Raw genomic sequence first — 13668 nt, 5'->3', positions numbered from 1 at the left:
GCATGTACCCACTGAAAACAGTATATGTGCCATTTGTGTGCCGTGTGTGATTTCTTCTGGTGTAGGTGTTGCCTGAATTCCCACAGAAGTGAGCTGTGGGCACAGTCTTTGAATCAGAGCTGAAATGGGTTCGTTCCTGCCTCGTGTGTGCTGAAATATGACCTAAACTTATTTTTTTGTTCTGGTCTGTGTCTTTTGAATAAACAGGGGATTGAAGTCATGAAGACAAATATGGCTGAGAAGTCTGTTGGCTTAGCGCTAGTAAATCAAACTGATGTGAGAAGGGTTACGTATTTTATTTTATTGGTCTCTTAAAGTACCTTGTATTACGTGGATTATAATCAATGTTACCAGAAAGGTGTACAGTGCCGTAAACTAAATCTCAAAATGCCAGGGTCAAGGGGTAAGAGATCTTATCGACTGTTGTAACAGAAAATAAAGATTGTTTTATAACTGGAGGCAACTGCTTTTCATGGAAATGTTGGAATCTGCTCTTTGGCTTGTGGCTGTGAATTGTCTCGCTTGAATGACTGCAAATGTGCAGTGCGTCATACCTCCTTTCTCATCTGAGTGATGTAACTGTGTACCAGGGTCTTAAATTTGGGCAACTTCCCTGTTTTGTGAGTGGTGGTTTTTTTTTGTTTTCCCCACTCCCGTTCTCAGTGAATAAACTCTATTGAATATGTCTTAATATAGTTTTCAGAAAGAATAAATTAAATGCATAGGTTGTAATTTCAAAAGAGATTTAAGCGTTTAAGACCTTGAGTCTTGTTTTGGAATGAGACATCTGAAATGCCCAGGAGGATTTCAGCCTTCAGGACTTCTCTTACCTGGAAAAGAGAGAGGTCTTAAAAGCGCTCATAAATTGCAGAGCTCCTCTGGGTGTCTGCCCACAGGGTTCAGCCTGTGGTCAAAGGTGGGTTTTCAAAAGATTGTGTCCCATTGGGACACCACAGGGTAGAAGCTGAATTTTCAACAGTGCCCCTTGTCTTCTGTGGGGAGAGCGGAGCTCTGACCAGCTTTTAAAAGTAGCTTGTCAATGCTAGGCTTACTGTATGCAGATGTCTGGAGTTTGTCCTGTGCTTAACTGCTTTGCTGATCAATGAATGTATCTTAACAAGCCAAACTTCATTGCCGTGCTGAGTTTTAGCTGGTGAAGCTTGCAGCATCAGACTTTGCATCGGTTGTAGAGAAAGTGATGTTCTCTATGAACTCTATGGAGGTTTTTTGCCTTTTTAGCGTTACACGCTATTTTGTTGTCAAACCTTTGGAAGAAACGAAAGCCAGCTTCAAATGGCATGGACCTGTTTTCTAAGGGCCTGATTCTGCACATCTTGGTTACAACGAGGATATCTGTTGGCAAGACCATACAAACAGCATGGCCAGGGCCAGTTATCTGTCATTCGGATTTGATTTTAATCAGGAGCTGAAGGCTTTGGTTAAGAAGTAGATCTGCCAAGAAGGACTTGTTTCATAGGCAAAATACCAGCACTGGGACAATGCTCTGTTTCTGCTTACGAATCAGATCGGACTGATCGGCGCTTGTCTTATAAATGTGATACCAGACAAGAATGGTGCAGGGTGATAAGACGAAGAATTTCATTAGATGAGAGAGAGATGCGAAAAAAATGGGCCAGATCAGTTTAGCAAATCAATAGAGCTTGATTTAATGTTCAGCACACACAGAGCTTTTAAGGGGCAGCTGCCAAATAATTATTGTTTATGATCCCAATAGAAGAAAGTCATTTAATTTACAGACTGTTACATGATTATTTATTGGGTGATGTTAGTATTGCATCATGGGGCCTGCGAATATAATGTCAAGTCATGTTACGTCCTCCTATGACATTATGGCGCAATGCACTGGAACAGGACTGCTCAAGCCAAATACTTGAGTTTGCAATAAAATGTACTGGCGTATGAAAGGACGATGTGAGTGCGTATGTGCCCGCGAGCTTCACCCTCCACCCCCTCCTTCCCTGCAGGAAATCAAAGGAGTAAAATTGTAGTTACTTCAAGCTTTGCCATTAATTATATTTTTCTCATTACAAATCGGTGTGTAATTTGAATTGCAAACTCAACTATCCTGGCAGAATAGATCTGTTTACCATTCAAAGCAAAATGAAAATTATTTAAATTAGTTAATATAGAACTCATTTGAATGAATTGGATGTTTATTCATGAACTAGCTGAGGCAAGTGTGAAGCTGTCCTTATGGTCTGTAGCTTTGGCACTGATCAGCTCTAAAGTCACGTCCTGGGACAGAGACTTCTATTTTATTGCATATTAACTGTGGTGTAGACCAGTGGGTAGCTACTGCCTGATGTCGCTGAGTGTGAAATTTTCATCCTTTCTGACAAGGCCCCTCAGCAATTGTAATTCAGATGAGGAAGGACAACCTGCTTCAAAGTTCATAGACAGTGGCAAGGCTGTGGTGGTATAGTAGGATTTGTTGTCTGCACCGTAGGGTTAGGATGTTAGACTTCCCATCAGTTAGTTAAAATTTCCCCATTATATTAGCCTGCGTGGAACCAGGGACAGTCTTTATCCCCTCCTATGTCTTACCCAAGCACTATCCTCCTCCGCAGCACAGAGCTGATGTGGTTGTTTTTCAATATCCTCCATCCCTTGGGATGTTTTACCCATTGAGCATTAAAAATTAAAGTCTAACTAAACTTTCCCTTACTAGTAATTCCTTTAGCTGTGAAAGGAAGAGAGGTCTCTTGCCTCCTTTAGCCTGTTATTTCCATGTGCTGTTTTCTTTTGTTGATGACAGTTCGGTTCATGAACACATTTACCGTCGGGTAGAAGAGCAGCGTGGAGAACCTGACAAGCGTAGTAGCTAAATTATGCATTGTGAACCACGTGGAGAGCAGGAACGTCTTTTGATTGACACTTGGTTGTTTTTGTACAGATTGCAGATTTACAGCTGAGCCAACAGAGCTGAATCTCTCCTGGCACTATCTTAATGCATTCTGGGATGTGCTAAAGACACTGGACGACAAGATTATTGTGTACACTTGTAATTGCCGCAGTGGTTCTGCTTTAATGTTATTGACAGATGGAAATTCAAATAGGGCATTTCTGTGTGCAGATCCGTGCGGTGAGTTTGAGTCTGCTCACTGTGTAAACCAGGAGATGGAGGAGACCGGAGATGTAAAGAAATACAATGGGGAGAGAACCAGGTCTATATTTTGATTTTACAATGAGCTGGTACAGATGGTAAAACCTGTGTACACCATCTATACCTGGATTTGGTGATCAAGATGGTCAATCATACTGTGATTATGTGTAGGAAAGCAGCTTTTACTTCTCTGTTACACCAATATAAGGAGGATTAAAGCTCAGAAGTCTGATCCTGGGGTGAAATGAGTCCTCCTTGCATGGTCCTGAGCTTCGTCAAGCTTCATCATCAAATATGCCACTAGGAGTGGTGGACATAAAGCATTTTGCCTGCCCAGGCTTTCTGTGAAGGCAAACATCATCATTTGGTTGCTGTTTGAAATGGGTTTCCATGTGTGTCTCAAGTCAGGTTAACTTTTTGTCATGGTTTAACCCCAGCTGGTAACTAAGCACCACGCAGCTGCTCGCTTCACTTTCCCCACTCAAGGGGATGGGGAGGAGAATGGAAAAAAACTCATGGGTTGAGATGGTTTAATAAAATAACAAAGGAAGATGATGGTGATAATAATAATACCACCCACAAAACAAGTGATGCACAAATGCAATTGTTCACCACATGCAGAAAGGAAAAAAAAAACAAACCTGATGCCCAGTCTGTTTCTGAGCAGCGATCCCACCTCCCTGCTAGCTTCCCCAGTTATATATGGAGCATGACATTATATGGTATGGAATATCCCTTTGACCAGTCTGGGTCAGCTGTCCTGGCTGTGCTCTCCCAGCTTCTTGCCCACCTGGCAGGGCATGGGAAGCTGAAAATCCTTGACTTAGTGTAGACATTAAAACTACCTAGCAACAACTGAAAACATCAGTGTGTTATCAACATTATTCTCATACTAAATCCAAACCACAGCACTCTGCCAACTACTAGAAAGACAATTTACTCTATCCCAGCTGAAACCGGGACACTTTTACCCTAAATCCAGGCCAAAGGAGGGAAATTTCACTCACATTCCAAGTGCTGGGTCTGATTCTGGGCAGAGCATGGATGAAAAGGGAGATAAAACTTGTGCCATAGCAAACTGGGTTGCCTTCAAATGACAACTTGTTGCGAGGTTTTTTTATATGATTATCTGAATCTATCACAGAGCCAGATCCTGCTTTTTGAGATCATTGGCGTAAGGGAGTGGAGAAGTGGATCTCGTTGGTGATGTCAAAACTTACGGCATGAGGACTCACCGGATTCTGCGTAGTCAAAATGTGGTCGGCTGTGTTGCACAGGCAATTGGTGTGCAAGATGTCAGATAGACGAATAGATAGATTGAAGAAATAATTTAACTTTGAGCCAATTTTCACATTTTATTAGTGCTCAGGTGAAATCATTGATGGATGTAGCGGTTAGAACAGGCGCTGGGGCTGGGCTACAGCAGAAAGTAGTGGGATTGAGAGAAAATGGGGCACACGGGTTGGGAACAGGAACACTAAGGGAAGATGGTGAGACAGGAGCAAAGAGAAGAGCAAGCCTTGAGAAGTCACTTTCTGCTCGGGGTGTGGATTTGGTGTCATTCAAGACTCCTGAGGTGCACAGGGGGCTTTTTTGAGGGGCACAGCTGGCAGTGATGGTGGAGATGTGGCCCATGCGCTTGCCTTTCAGCATCGCTCTCGGAAGTTGCTTGTGTCTGCAAAGCTTGTCCTATGTTCTTCATAGAGTGACATGGAGATAATGTTTCTGAAAATAGCTGAAGGCCTCCAGAGCTTCTCTCTCAGAAAATGTGATCACAGATTTTTTTTTTTTTTAACCAAAGCCAACTTTCCCCTGGTAATCTCATCCCAGAGGAAATAAAACTTAAACTATGCCTGCAGGTCTGTGATAATAGTGCAGGTAGAGGGATCAGGTGGGCAGGGTGGACTTCTTTTATCTTTGTGAGGAGTTGGCTCGCCTCCGCTGACTTATCTGAGATGAGTTTGCTTTTCCACTAGTATAATTGAGAGCAGATCTGGCGCCGGTGTAGCTCTTTCACTGAAGGCTCACCTGAAATATTACTTCCTAAGAGCTTGAGGCTGGAGAAAATCAGTAGGCATTCACTGAACTTATGCTGTTTTACATCAGCTAAGAACTGGACCCTCGAGCCAAGTAAAATGAAACTCGGAAATCTTCTCTGGCAGGTTGTACTGTCAAAGACTGTGGATGTTTCTGAAATAGTATATAGATTGTTTAATTTTATATCTTATTTGCCCAATCCTTATCCTCTTATTCCATCAAAACCAAGTTTAGACTAACATAATGTAAATAGATTGAAGAATTTCTTTATTTTAAATACTGCAAATGACTCCTAGTACAGTGTTTTATGCGTGCTTTTCAGGTCGACTTGAGCAGACTATTGATTATGCAGGGGTGACGTTAGCATAAATAACTAGTCAGCAAATAAATGTCAATTAAATATTCTATTAGCATAGTAGGCAGCTTTATGCATTGGCATAGAACATTTAGCAGATTATACTTAACGAGCATATAAAAAAATAGCTTTTTTTTTCTTTGTTCTCCTAATGATGGCGAAGGGGAAGAGAGGAGGGGGGGTAAAAATAGTGCTGGCTTCAGCTGAAGAGCCGGGGGTGTTTGGGCTGAAATTTGCCCTATTAGGAGCCATGTCAGTTGATTCCGATGCCTCTTGCAGCAGCTGGAAATCGCTGGAGCATATCATGGCTCAGCATCTCCCCGCCAGCCCCATGCAGCCCCATGCAGACTTGCTCCCAAGAAGAAAATATTTTCATTATAGCACCCACGGGAGTTTTTCCTTCCCTTCCTTGATATGATTCAGATGGCTCAGTCTGGGATGTGAAAATTCAAGAGTTAGTCTGTTGCTTGTGCAGCATCAGGATAATGTTGTCTTGGTAGGGAAAATGGTCTTTTCCCTACTGTGTGAAACTGAAAATCTTTTGCATGTGCTGCTGGCTTTAGGTACTTTTGAAAGATTTAATATTGCCAAGTGGGTTCCTTTTGGGGTAATCTGAGTGTAATAGGCTCCCCCCATGTCTTTTGGGAATATAAGTAATTGTTGAGCTACTGTGGAAATGTGGCACAGCCTGGCCAATGGGCCAGGCTTTGCAAAAAGTTTGAGTTGTAGACTTTATCAAATCCAGAATTTCTGAGCATCCCCAGGTCTGATGGGCTTGAGGTCAACCTTTTCCATTTTGATTTTCCTTTTAATATAATTTATCAGATCTAGAGACATAGTTGCAGAAAACCTTGTAGGGATGAGATGCTGGCAGGCTTGTAAGGTGGACTGGGGAGTAAATGGTTTATCCTGGTGTTTCTGTTGTGAAACTCGGACAAAGAAATGGCTGTGTGAGTGGGAAATGCAAGGTGTGTGCTGCTCTAGCTTTAGCTGAGACTGCTGTGAGTGATGGAGGGTATTGAGGGGAAAAAATCAATGCTTGGTTAAACATAGGTCCTTTTGTTTCAAGTTTTTTGGGAGTGCAGTGGAGGTGGTCCTTAGGGAATGTACCTGCCATGAGGCTTCCAGCCTTGGCTCTGCAGTGACCCCGTGGTTTAGGTTCATGGCCATGGGGTACTGTCGGGCTCTCTGCTAAGGGGAAGATTTCCCCTCGGCTGAAGCCTCATCAGCTGGGGTCACTCTTTGTGCTTCTCTATTGAGTTTTTGGTGGAACTGGCTTAGAAAAGGTGTTTTTTCCTCTTCCTAGAAGCCATAAACGTGAAGCCTCTGCTTTGTTCTCATCAGTATTTTCCTTTGGAAAAATTCATTGTTTTTCCCCTCAAAAATGTCAGGATAGTTGTTTCTGCAATTAAATACCCAAAATGTTGTCTTGAGTTGTGGCAGTGCCTTACGGGATGCACAGGTGTATGCTGGTCCCTCCTTGACCTTTTGCCTGGGTTTGACTTCCTCTCATGAGGGTCTGGTCTGTCCTTGTGCAGGCATCCTGAGATGTCTTCTCCTCAGTGCCCCACGAGGTGCTCTTGTGCCTGGGGAACCCAGCCCTTGCTGAGGATCAGACACTTGAAAAACCGAAGCCATGCAAGATGGTTTAGGTTTCCAGTAAAAAAAAATAATCCCAAAGCTTGGACATGAAGTAGGCTCTGCTTATTAAAAGCAAGAAAAGAACACACTTTAATCAAAACCTAATTTTCCACTAAGAAGCTGTTTCAGCAGAAACATATCCAGCAAGCCTAGTTTCCAGGGACAACGACATCTGCTTATGCTGTATTTATATTTATTTATTCTCACAAACAAATGGAGTAAGGGAAACAGGAGCAGGCCTGACCAGACAGCCCGTGGTCCAATGAGGCAGGGATGAACGCAGTGACCGCGTCCACCAAAACTGCATGGGACCCTGCAGTGCACCTAAAGTGCCTGCTCAGCATCCATTTTAGGGTGCTTTTTTATTGCTCAGGATTATTTGGGGAAATTAGATTTGGCTCGCACCCAGATTAGGTATCAATGCAACTTCTTAGAGAGGTGACAGTTTCACTGATGCAATTGTCCCCGCACAGTCCTGATGCAAATCCTGGATATTTTGCACGCTTATGGGCAGAAAGTACTTTCATTTATAAGTATAACCTACACTCATTCCTGTACTGGACTGACCTATATAGTCAGTAAACCTAGTAAAACAGTATTACACAGTTTTACAGCTAGCACTGAGGATAATATAACACTGTTTACGCTAGTGTGTTATTAACCCAACTTGGAGCATGGGTTTAATCTGTAGGTTGGCTGACAGCCAAGGAAGGGTTCAAGAAGGGGTTTCACCGATGGAGTGAGGTTTGATAACAAATGACTCAGACATACCGATACTGAAATGAATGTGCTTTCTAACTGCTTTTCCCTTGCTTGGGTGGACTGTCTGTCCTGATTTTGATTTCCATGTATTGCTACCAGTGTATGGTGCCTTCCTCCGTAAATGAATGATGTTGCCATTCCCATAGCAGGAACGCGGTGAAGCAGCAGTATGGTTTGCAGTGCTGTAACGGTCCCTTTTGGGTGGTACAGGGAAGGGTGAACTATTTTAACTACAACTATCCTGTTATGAATAAAGCAGCAGCACCTTGTGTACGAGCAACAGTGGAGCTGAGGATCAGTCTTATTGCAATGAAAACTGAAAGCCTAATCCTTTTATAAACAGTCTGGAGGGGGATGGAGGTGGGGGAAAGACAAGCAGTGATTTTCGTGGACTTTGACAAGTTATAAATATATCCTGAGTGAAACCAATAGTGTGGAGCTTTATGAAAGATTTAATGAATAAATATTTCATGCCCACATGGTGCTTCTTCAGTAACGCATGCTGTCGGTAAAAAGCAATAAACAAAGAACCTCCTTCAGGGTTTGTTTGGGCTTTTAAATTAAACTAATTTAATCAACTTTTTCAGTCAAGCTTGATATTAGTTCATTTTTGTACACAGCACTGTACTCGGATCTGTTTGTTCTCTCCTGATACCTGTTCTCCTGTTTGGAAGATGCTTGAATATCAAAGAATGATTTGTTTCATCATGCCCTTATGGTGCTCATCTGGGTTTTCAAGGCAGAGAGCACATTCTGGCTTTCTCCTGATCCTACAGCTTGAGGAATCAGCCATCCTCTACCATCACAGCTGTAGGTGTCATGGGACCCCAGCTGAGGTTTTTGTTACCCAGCAGAGCACGATGGTCATGTCCGAATGCAAACAAGCAAGTATCTTTTGAGTTTTGGAAGCCTTCAGCACCCAGTTTGCTGCTGCTTGAAGGACAGAACTAGCCAAAAGTGCTCTGGAATCTGGCCCCACGTGGGCAGCAAGGCTTGCACACTTCTGCGATGGATTGCTGGACAGATTTATGCGGGGAGATTGAAATGCTACTCCAGCTCAGGCTATTGGCAAAGCTGGGGCTTGGGTGTGCTGGTGCCATTGTTTTATGTTTGACTGTCGCAACAAATGGCCAGGAGGAGATCAGGATATGTATTAACTCTGTGCTCCCTGCCTTTGCAGTCCTTTAAAAAAAATCCTGAGAGACTTGATTTTTCCTTGAGAACAGCAGGACTGTAGCCAATTGATTCGTTCACAGCTGGACCATGCAAGTGAAGAGCAAATAAGACACAGTAGGGAGGTAAAAGCGAGGGTGGTCGGGGGAATAAAGCTGACTATTGAAGTTAGCAGGTAGGGCTGCTAAATGAGCTGAGGATCTGCTCAAACTTGGACACTGATGCGCCTTTGCATGGGGTGATAGAGTTGGACACAGGTGCATGCAATGGGGTATTTCTCAGCTTCTTTTGCCATAAAAGGGAGTAAAAGTGCTTTTCTTTTTTTTTCCACACAACCATTAATCTGGAACCACTTGTTTTTGTACTGGGCAGCACTGGGAACTGAAATTTATCCCTCTTGGCTGGATGGAGTACGTCCCCATGAGGTTTGTGCCACACTATGGGCAGGTTGCATCAGAAACTGAGGAAGCTTTGATTGTCCAGATCCATGTAGACCTGTATTTTTTAACATTTTTTTAAAGTGTTAAGCAATATGTGAGATTGTCTATATAGATCAAAACCCAAGCCCTTTGCATAGCAAAAGCGTTCATCTTTGACAAAGGCTGATGGAGCAAAACTCCTTGCAGTAGCGCTGAGCTGCCATAGTTGACTGACAGAACCAATTTCTGCTGTGGCTCCCAACCTCCTGCGAGGAAAGCGCATTTCGATGGTACTCAAGCTCCATTCAGGATGCTCGGAGAGCTTAAGATGAGCAGTTGAGACCCCGTGGCTTTGCCTTCTGCTGCTTGCAATTCTGGTCACAGTCCACAGGATAACATTGCAGCCGCTGCTGTGACTAACCCATTGGTTTTGGACCTGACCTTTAGTACAAGTTGTGCTGGAGGAACAAAGATATGGGAGGAAGAGAGTAAAGGGAGTGTGAGGCAGAGACTGTGACTGAGAAGCTGTATTTCCAAGGAAATATTGCAGGAGAAGCATATGAGCAGACATCAGGCTTTTCTGTGAGTAGAGATTTCCTGAGATTTCTTTGTTCTTTAGCAGCAGGTGAAATGGGGTAGATTTTTGGAAGGTACCTTTGAGACCATTTCAGGTAAAATCTTCGTTTGCAAAGATTGTTGCAAAAAAACCCCTTCCAACCGTTGCACAAACCAGCAAAATCCTCCTCAAGGCATTTGAGTTCCAAGGGATGGAAGGATGCAAATTATTTTGCAGTTAAAGCCCCGATGAGCCTCCTAATAAAAGATTTGGTTGAGAAGACAGTAAGTTTTTTGAAGTACTGGCTCTGGGGCTGTGTGTTCAGCCATTTGACATCATCCAACTATTTAGTGCAAACCATGTGAATACAGAACAAAATGTTTAACAGTTGAGATCTGTGACTTGGTGAGTTGTCATTGAGGAGCAACATCCTTAGTCAAGCAAAGATCTGTGAGCTCTGGGCCTCAGTCATAGCTGTGGAGATCTCCACACCTTGAATATCCAGCAGCGCCTGTTTTGAGTTGTACTTCCACGCTCGTGCACCTCCTGGGGCATGTGCTCTGAAGCTGTGGAGCTAGAAAGCCCAGAAACCATAGGAAAATGGGAAGATTGACCCTCAAACTATAACACTGGATGCAAGCTACTTTTTTTTTTTTTTTGACATGGTCAACTTAACTAATGTCCGGCTGAATACATTTTTTACAAAATGTTCTTTAAAAATAATAATCAAGAGATTCTAAGTAGCCATTCTTGGTAATTGCATGTAATTTCCCTTCCCCAATCTCCTGTAATTTCACCCAGAAGAATTTTGGAATGGAAATGCCATCTCAATTGTAAGACTAGGCCTAAGTAGTTAATGTGGTGATATAATAAGTAAAACATTGGCACACTTAAATAATTGCCATTGGAGGCATCTGCGGAGACTTAAAATACAAATGATAGGGTTGTTTTTAAGTTAGGCACAGTTTGGAGCATTTATATCAGAGAAGGATGTGACTTTCTGTGCATTGCTGTAGGAGCTGGGAAGGGTAAATAACACAAGGGATTTGATCCAGAGCATGCCAAAGTTGACATACACATTTCTTTAGTGGACCTTTTTTGATCAAGTTGAAGATTAAATTAGGTCTATTAGAGCTCAGCAGACTTGAGAGGATTTTATGTGCCCTTTCAGGCCAAGGACAAGCCAACGTGTCTAGTGTCATGTCTTCAGCAGAGTGTTCCTTCAGATGCACCTAGGGGCACCTCAGATTTTGCTCAAGAGGAGCATGCATAATGTGAGCTGAGGAAGCTGCTAGTGGCAGATGCAAGCGCCAGCATGATCCTGAGCCAGCTGTGACTTGTGCTTGATTTTTCCCTCATTACACATGATAATGTGGGCTCCCAGTGACCGTGGAAGGGGCTTGCTTCCTTGAAGCAGACCATATGCTCCTGGAGCCCGTGGAGGTAGCTGTTACGCAGTGCAGAGATTTAAGTGATGCTCCTGTAAAGCATTTTCCTGATGACAAAAATCAATTCCTCTAAGCCAGATTCAAAATTCTGGGACAATTCTGGGCCTTTTGCATGACATTGGAAAGCTTTTGCTCTGAATTCCCAAATGATTTGTTTCTATGTCTGTGTGTGTGCGCTCTCATTTATATGTGATTTTGGTCACAAAAGAAAAAAACCAAAAACCAACAAGCAAATAAGCTTAAGGACGTGCTGAAACCCTTCCTAATGGATGGTTTATTTTGTGTTGTGAGGCAGAGCATCCACCTCCTGCATTTGTAGCAAAAAAAGAGCTTTTTCTCACACTGTCACTGTTGGCAATGGATGAAGAAACGAGGGGAAAGTCAGCATTTTCAGGTCATGGTGTAAAAATGCAGCTACTTCCTAAAGTGCTGAAGTTTATCTGGAAGATGTATCCAGGGAAAACTTTGCCAAACTCAGGAAACCATCCTGCTATGTATTGTATAAGTTTTAATGAAGAGTCTGTGCCCTGATGAGTATAGAGCCTAAAGAGGCAAGAAGGAAATACTGTAATTCTCCCATGCAAAGCAACCCTGGAAAGGTCACTGAGGAGTCCCTGGCCTTGAACTTGTCAGCCTGGCCGTCAGCAGGTGGCTCCATTTGGAAGCCCCCTTTCCTGTAGAGCATCTACAAAATTTATTTAGAAACAAAGAAGCCAAAAAACCATGGAGGAAGTTTTGGGTGCTGAAGATGAGATGAAGAGCTCACAAACCAGCTGAATGAACCATAGCTCTGCACTAAAATTTGGGAGCCTTCAGTTTAGCAGGGAAGGCATTTGGGTCCATCAGAGCATTGTCATCTCTAGTCAATGTGTCCCAGAGTGATGGAGAAGCTAAAGTTTTATAATTCAAAGGAGGTTTGGAGCACTGTGGAAAAGCTGCTGGCATTTCAAGTGCTGTAACATGTTGTTTTTCTCCTTTCAGATGATTGCTTGTATAATGTTCCACGTTGATCTCCGATTTAGATCTAAACTCTTCAAAGTTTGGGGGATTTTTTGATCTTGGGATTTATAGTTCAAGCCCTTTTCTAGTTTCAAGTGAGGAAAACACATGTTTAGCAAGTGCAAAATGAGCCTTGATGGAGTATGTCTTTGATGGTTTTGTGATAATGATTATGAATTTACATCTTGTGCATAGGATGTTAAGCACCTCATGGGGCCTGGCTGTGCTCAGACTGTACCATTAATTTCGGGAAGGATGTGTGATGAATGCTCATAAGGCCCTCTAAGTTCTGATTTGTGGCACTTACGTCACACGACTGAGAGGCTGCGAAGTGATTAAATGGGATTCAATCATTAGAAGCTGGCAATACAATTCTGATTAATTACAGAATGCACTGCAAAATGTGAAATGAGTTTGTTGGGGTTTTTTTTTAAACATATGTTTCTGCTTCGTGGAGGGTCAGAAAGCAAAGTCGTGGTCAATGAGGCTTGTTGGCTATTTCCGTGATAATTTGGGAGTGTGCTGGCTCACTCGTCGGTCATGGGCATGGTTAGATTTCCAGTAGTCCCCCATGCTCTGGGCATGAGCAGTGAAATTTGGGCAAATCCTTAAATTAGACCTAGTGCATTCTGCTTTGCTGTTTGTAACTTGCAACATTGTTCCTCACCAACTCCAGCATCGTGGCACCAGTCTCCTGCCTGAATCTTGCCAGGCTTTTCCCCCAAGCTATCCCTCTGCCTCTCATCTGTGGGATGCATCTCTGCCCTTGTGTTGGGGGTCCAGGCTGAAACTAGTAATGGCTTGCTTTTTCTTTCAAATCATTGCTCGTGTCTTCTAAAGAAGACACGGTTTGAGACTGCCAGTCTGTGGCCATCCAGCCAGGGACATGTTTCACTGCCTGTAGACATAACACATAATAATCTCAGATAATATGAGACTAGACGCTTAAAATTTACATAGGTTGTGAAGGGTGAGGTGAATCTGGACTTGTAGTGTCTGTCTAAAGGCAGAAAAAGTAAAAAAAAAAATGTGCTTTTGGCTATTTGCTGGGTCTCATGCATATCTGGTGAATTCGGTAATAGAAAATAACCTTTTTGCTGTTAATCAAAACTTGTATCCTTTTTTTATTTTGAATTGGTGTTTCCCACCAGAGC

At 42.9% G+C, this 13668-nt stretch overlaps 1 protein-coding gene across 4 annotated transcripts in view; it reads left to right on the top strand.

Moving 5' to 3' along the window:
• The window catches only part of SFMBT2 (Scm like with four mbt domains 2), a 117975-nt gene that overhangs the window by 26757 nt on the left and 77550 nt on the right, over positions 1-13668 (top strand). The gene's annotated exons all lie outside the window — the stretch shown is intronic.

The sequence above is a fragment of the Grus americana genome, chromosome 1 (genome assembly GCF_028858705.1).
Source record: "Grus americana isolate bGruAme1 chromosome 1, bGruAme1.mat, whole genome shotgun sequence".
Classification (NCBI taxonomy): Eukaryota; Metazoa; Chordata; class Aves; order Gruiformes; family Gruidae; genus Grus; species Grus americana.
The sequence above is the reverse complement of the archived record's forward strand: the minus strand, read 5'-3'. Positions and strand labels throughout refer to the sequence as shown.